Source organism: Heloderma suspectum, chromosome 7 (assembly GCF_057233095.1).
Source record: "Heloderma suspectum isolate Gila_16-S chromosome 7, 16-S_ref, whole genome shotgun sequence".
Lineage (NCBI taxonomy): Eukaryota > Metazoa > Chordata > Lepidosauria > Squamata > Helodermatidae > Heloderma > Heloderma suspectum.
Window position 1 is genome coordinate 32241671 of NC_139464.1, and position 6000 is coordinate 32247670.

Here is a 6000-nt window from a genome sequence, read left to right on the forward strand (position 1 = left end):
CAGTACTACAGCACTGCAAAGGCATTTGGGATACAGGGAGGGAGAAGTGAAAGAGGAGGGAAACAAACCACAGAGACAACAAACCACAGAGCATGGATTAAATAAACCATGAGTTAGCATTATGTGCAAACCAGGCCATTATATTTGTAGTGTTTGTTGATTTTATAACAACATACTAACTTATGTACCCCTTACAAGTCTGTCTACAATAAAGTTCCTATTTATTATGAACACGGGTCCCAGAATATGACTAGTCCATAAAAGTTATGAGCGGGTGGCAAGGAAACTCTTCCTGTTCAGCCATTATTTCAGTGATGATGTGGGGTGGGGGAGAGAGAAAATAACCAAACAGTGTTTTACCCGCATGTCAGAAAATATTATTCTCCCTGAATGAGTAGAATTTTGCAGGGCTGACCTGCCCTATTGTGCTAAGTGACAGAGAAAGGAGGAAAATGTTTCTTGGGTGCCCCCATGGAGATCATATTAGTCCCTGCTGCATGCAACGTGATGACCTTTTTCTTAACATGCATAACTACTAATGGAGTTATTGGTCTCAAGCAATTTAATCTTTTATTAAACCCAATTAGCATCAGTGGCTTCCTGTAGCCGCAAATTCCTCCATCTGTGTATCATGAAGGTCCCATTCCTGTGCCGCGTGTTATGCTATTTACATCTCTTTCCGTTTTATTTGCTCTAACTAAGGGCATCTGCCGTTAATGATAACAATTATGATCACAAACAAAGAAGTCTCAAAGTCCAGAGGGGGAAAAAGATGTCCCAAAATAAATAGAGGAGAGAGATGAAACAGTGGGACCTGTTGGGAATACAGGTGGAGCAACCCAGAGAAATGGGTCGTGGTACTGTTTTTGCAAGCAGTGTTTTTAATCCCCCAGAGCAGATTTCTGGAACATGGTCAAATGTATGCCAAAGCTGGCTGATTCTTAAAATGCAGGGCTTACTCCCCCACCGCCCCCCACAAGAAAAGCAAAACAGTGCAACACCAAAAAGCCTTCCTACCAAGACCAATGGGACCATACTGATGGAGCTTGTCACCTTTTTCATCTGGCCTGGCTTTTACTGGCTTGGGTTAAGCCGGTGTGGAACAACTTTCATTAAATGGGTTATTTATATTAATGCAGGGATGGGGAAGGTGTGGCCCTTCAGGTGTTCTTGGACTGCAACTCCCATCTTCCCTCACCACTGTCTATGAGGGCTAGGACTGATGGGAGTTGTAGTCCAGCATCTGGATGGCCACACCTTCCCCACCATTGCCTTATAGTGCAATCCTATATATGTTTAGGGCACAATTCTATGCACAGTTAGACAGAGAAAAAGTCCTATAACTCCCAGCTTTCCCCAGGGAACTGTATTACTTTTTTCTGTCTAAACATGCATAGGATTGTGCCTTTACTCAGAGCTACTCCACCGTAATGGAAAATCCCACCACCTTTCTGCTTCCTGATTCTTTGTGGGATTACACAGATGGACATGGGCAACCAAGTAGTTTGAATTGAAACCTCCCATTTTGGCATTTTCCTATGTTTTCCTTGAGGCACTGCCATCTAGTGGCTGAAATATAGTGCTAGGGCGGCATTACACGCTACCGATTCTGTGCTTTAAAAAAAAATACCTGATTTAGTTGGGTGTTTTTTTCACAGCGGGATAAACCTGAAAAAGTGCAGGAGGGACTCTGGATGTTGATGACGTTGTATAATAGACCCGCAAACTTCTGTGAGTGGCCAATTGTGAGCGTGCAATAAATTGCTGGTCTATAGATGCTCTCAGACATAAGCCCCACTGGGTTCAATGGGATTCACTCTCAGGTAAGGATGTATAGCAGGGGTGGAGAGCCTCAGGTCCAGGGGCCAAATCCCCCCTGTAGTGCAGCGTCTGTTTACACGGCCACCTTTTTCACTGTTTCCTCTTTTAATGACTATCTCTAGCTTGTTCCAAAACTGCAGGGAGTTGTTTTTGGTGGTTTCGAACATCAGAGCAACCTCCGCTCTCCCTCCTAGCTGCAGCTCCTTCTGCCACACCATGTCTTTTAGGGTGCAATCCTCTGCATGTTTAGACAGAAAAAAGTCCTACAACTCAAGCTGGATCCAGTTCCTTCATGGCCACATATTTCATCTCATGTGTCTCAATGGCTAGTCTTTTCTTACATTTCTTATGTGCTACCTCCAGTACCAGAGGCAGTGAGCCTATGTACACCGGTTGCTGGGGAACATGGGTGGGAGGGTGCTGTGGCGCTCATGCCCCGCTCGTGGTTTCTTGGCTGACAGCTGGTTGGCCACTGTGTGAACAGAATGCTGGACTAGCTGGAACTTTGGTCTGATCCAGAAGGGCTCTTCTTATGTTCTTACGTTGACCTTGGTTATCATGTGTTAAAAGATGAGATGGACGGATAGCATATCCCCCTTTTCCACAATTGTGGCACTGGAGATGGATCAAGTTGCATTTTCCAGGCTGGTGGGATGTCTTTAAGCAGTGGAGAGTTTCTAGTAGTAGTCAGGAATAAGTACCTATGCTAGAGGAATGACAGTTTCATTTAATAGTGTTGTAATATCTGGATGGTAGGAGGAAATGGCAGCTTTTTGGATGGCACCTCAGTTGCTGAAAAAGGGCTAAGGCCCCGAGAGGTGACTTCTGGTTTCCTTCTACAACTGGTATTGACTTGTGGTTCAAGATGGCTGCCTGTGTGGTGCATCAACATTCCAAATAGGATTTTTCAGATCTGACTGAGAACACAGGCTGAAATATTTTTGATCCATAGTTGTGTTGTTGCGTTTTTTTAGTTTTGAATAAAAATGTTCCTGCTTTTCTAATCTTCTAAATAACTCTCTTTGGAGGACTGGGAAGGGCAGCATTTGAAATCTAAATAGATAAATCAAGAAGATGACCATCAGACCATGATCTAGTTACCCACGGAAGCGTTCTCCAACATGTAATGGCCAAATCTTTCATTCCTTAAACAAAGTTTAACTGAAAAGACCTTTTACATTTGAACACAGAAAACCAAACTAAATGTGTTGACTCTTTCCCCCACTCTCAGCCCATGTCCTGAAGGGCTGAGACTTTGTTTGCTGTTTGGTAAAGCATCTGAACTTTTTCCAGAGATTGGCAAAATGTAAATGTGGGTCATCATCACCTGCTCCAAACTATTTACAACACCGCCCCCCCCAAAAAAAAACAATAACCAGGAATTGCAGGGCCAAGCCACATGTTGAACAGTTATGGATATCTTTCTGCCAGAGTCTTGTAGGCTGCCATTGCGGAGTGGAAGAGGTGTGTGGGGGTGGGGGGGTGGGGGAAGGTTCTGCATAATCCTTGCCTTTTCTGCCATTTCTCTGATCAAAATCAACCCCTGCCAGCTGTTTCCCCAAACATAGGGGAAAATACAGGGGGTTTAGAATCATAGAATCACAGAATAGTAGGGTTGGAAGGGGCCTACAAGACCATTGAGTCCAACCTGCATCCCACCCCCCAAACAAGGAGAAAAAGTGTGTGTGTGTGTGTGTGTACAGAGAGAAACACACACACACAACTATAGCAGACAAATGGCAGGAAGGGAAGGGGTAAAGCAGAACCACTCCTGCTGGTCTTTGTTTTTCCAAGGCTGCTTTTTAGTTTGAAAAAAAAAAAACCACACACAGAGGGACAAAAATGTGCAACAGTGTATAGTAAGTAGTTTGACCCTCAGAAACGTGAAGGGCATACATACTGGTAAACCTTGCAACAAGAATTTTGCCATGGCTGTATCTAAACCAACAGGGAAAATAATGCTGCTGCCAGCATCTTTTTTTGCCTGACAAGATTCCTGCGCAGCACACAGGCAAAGTGGATTTCACATTTTGGTCTGAGACATTGGAACTAAAACAGCCTTGTATTGAAGCAATAGCCTGGTAGCCGTTGGCAAGTGAGCAGGCTCGGGGAGGAGAGATGGCGTGGCCTGCCCCTCCTCTGCACCCAACAGAAAAATACAGCGAGGTGCTGTTGGAAGTATGGAGCTGTCTGACCCTCTTTGGACAGCCGCCAGCAGGCTAGTGGAAGGTTTTGCAGGCTAGTAACTTTTGGGAGCTTATTTACAAGGCTGAGCTAAAAGATGATTCCTGAACAAATCAGATGTTCTTCGCCATGCCCCCTCAGTGGTTCAGGGTGGGCCACATATGGCCCACCAAGGCCATTTGATTTGCCAGGCACTGAGACACAGCCATCCTAGCTGATGTCATGCTCCTCTTGGAGGAATCCTCTTCAGAGGACGCGCTAAAGCTCACCAAGATAAACAACATCAAGGAGCAGCCCATGCCAGAAGAAGCCTGGGCCCTCAGGTGACAATGCCACAGGTCTACCCCTGCAAAAGGAGCAGATCTCTGTCTCTGAGACAGAGGCTGAATGACTCCCCGCCACTGACAGCATTGGTATCTCAAGAGGCAGGCCAGAAGAACCCCTGGGAAAAGGAATGTCCATTCGCAAAGGAAGGCTCCTCCTCCTCATAGGTAGGCCCCTCCTCATGAGGAGGACTTTTCCTAGAAGCCTCTGAGGTGCTGCAGCTTAGTCCTGGATGGAGCTCAGGAAGCTCCAGCTAAGAGGCCTCATTTGAGACCTACTGTTTGCTGGAATATCACCTTTATTGCATCACCTTGCTTTTCTGGACTGATCTCTTGTACCGCTGACCCCTAAATTCCCAATAAGACTGTTTCTTGGACTTGCTGGTGTTGGACTGTTTGTCTCTCGTGCCTCACGCTGGGGTTGCCTAAGTGTTGGCTTGTCTCTGCCTGTCAGAGAAATAATGCTTGGGGATATGCTCTCAACTCTGACCTACTATGCTTGCTAGAAAACAATCCTCTCCCATGGGCAATCAATGCCTCCTCTCTTTTTCCCATCACCCTACACTACACCTGGCTGGCAGACTGGGCGGCCGTTCACCTTTCGGAGCTGGCTGGACTGCTTGTCTCTGCGGTAGCATGCCGGGGGTCAGGTTTGCTGACTCTGAGCTCTATTTATCATCCAGTTAATTGAGTTGGTTGGCTAATGACAGGATAGTGCTGTTGTCAGGATAAGAGATTTAAACCAGTCTCCCCCAACCTGCTGCCCTCCAGATGTTTTGGATGACAACTCATTGGCCAGGCTGGCTGGAGCTTATGGGAATTGAAGTCCAAAACATCTGGAAGGTGGCAGGTTGGAGAAGGCTGGTTTTAAAAGGTCTTAAATTATCCAGTGCAAGGGATTGGACGAGTAGAGGCTGGTGGCTCTGATTTCAGTGGGGCTGTAAATCCATTCTGGGTTTTAGTCAGAATCAGTCAGAACTCTAAAGGAGCTATCCAGTGTACTGATACTATTTTGGGGATAGGACACAGCACCTTGGAGAGCTCCTTTAGAGTTTTGGTTGGTTCTGACTGAAACCCAGTATGGATTCACAGCCCCACTGAAATCGGAGCCACCAGCCTCCATTGGATTGGACAGGACGTCCCTACCATGTTCCTTCCAACCTGCTGATTAAGGAATGCAGCACTAATATTTGGATCTTGCCTACACTTTGTCTAGACTAGCCTTCCTCAGCCTGGTGCTCTCCAGTTGTGTTGGACTACATCTCCCATCATTCACAGCGAGCCCGATGAGTTAATTTCTCTAGAACATGATAGCTTTCTTCTTCTTCTTTACAATGACAGTGAGGCAGGAAAAGAGACATGGCGTTGTAGCAACATGATCCAATGATTTATTGGCGTACACACACACACACACAGAGAGAGAGAGAGAGGGAGAAGTAAAACAAAGAAAAAAGGATTAGAAGGGAAGTATTCTAGGTACATGTCCCTGGCACTGTTCAGAACATCCTGTTGCATTTTGCTAACTAATTTCATGGCTTCTTGCCTCAATTTCATCATCTATCAATCAAACAAACAAGAAAATAGTATTTATCTAACCTTCCTGCAGCTTTATTCGTTAATGTTCATACAGTGGTCTGAAGGGGTAAACCTTTGTATGCGTGATGAAAAAGTT